Here is a 935-nt window from a genome sequence, read left to right on the forward strand (position 1 = left end):
CCGTCAAGTGCAGAAAAATGAGAGGAGTCACAAATCAGGATTGAGTAATTAGTAATGAGGCGTATAGTGTGGCACATGAGCCTGTGTGGGTGATGATTTGGAGCATAATAAGGGTTCTTTTTTTTATTTACTTTAAAGGATCATATATGGAATTTGATGAACATTTCCATGGAAAAATACAGTCACAAGGTAAGTCTGTCTTGAAACTCCTTCCTGTATCAGACTTTTTTTTTTTAATATGTCTTAATAATAGTTACAGACACTTTTACCCAGAGCAGCCCAGGATTAGGTACTATATTCAAGGGTAACTCAGACATTCCTGCTGGTCTAGGGAATCAAACCAGCAACCTTTTAGTCCCAAAGCTGCTTTTCTAACCATTAGGTCATGGCTTCCCCTAGACTAGGTGTGAAAAGCATGTCCATTTCAGTATTACAAACTATTTGGACATCCCCAGGGAGTTCATTAAAGCAGGGCTGTAGTGGACCTTGTATCCAAGTAAGTCTTGTTAAAGAGCAAGAACGAAGGTGCAACCCAGGTGGGATTTGAACCCACAATCCCCAGCTCCGGAAGCTGATGCCTTATCCATTAGGCCACTGGGCCCTTTAGAGTACAGTAAGAATAATTATTATTATTTTTTTCAAACTTTGAACACAGCATGCAAATGTAACAAAGGCGCGGCTCAGACTTGCGTACATAGGTACATTAATAATCTAAAATTTGGCTGGATATATATAAAAACGGAACTGTGTTAAGAAAAAACAATCTGAACATGTAAATATGTAAATAAATAAAAAAAACCTACCCTAATTATGATAATAATAATAATAATAAAGAAATTAAGTTCAACAGACCTGATATAGTAGTGAATGACAAGAAGGAAAGAGTTTGTCTGCTCATTAATATGTCTGTCCCCAGCGAAAGAAACACTTCTCTA

At 37.1% G+C, this 935-nt stretch overlaps 1 non-coding gene across 1 annotated transcript; it reads right to left on the bottom strand.

Moving 5' to 3' along the window:
- Positions 1-528: 528 nt before the first annotated feature.
- On the bottom strand, positions 529-601 carry trnar-ccg (transfer RNA arginine (anticodon CCG)). Its single transcript has one exon. It is a non-coding gene; the product is annotated as a tRNA-Arg (tRNA).
- Between the last annotated feature and the right edge of the window lie 334 nt (positions 602-935).

Source organism: Neoarius graeffei, chromosome 5, assembly GCF_027579695.1.
Source record: "Neoarius graeffei isolate fNeoGra1 chromosome 5, fNeoGra1.pri, whole genome shotgun sequence".
NCBI classification, from domain to species: domain Eukaryota; kingdom Metazoa; phylum Chordata; class Actinopteri; order Siluriformes; family Ariidae; genus Neoarius; species Neoarius graeffei.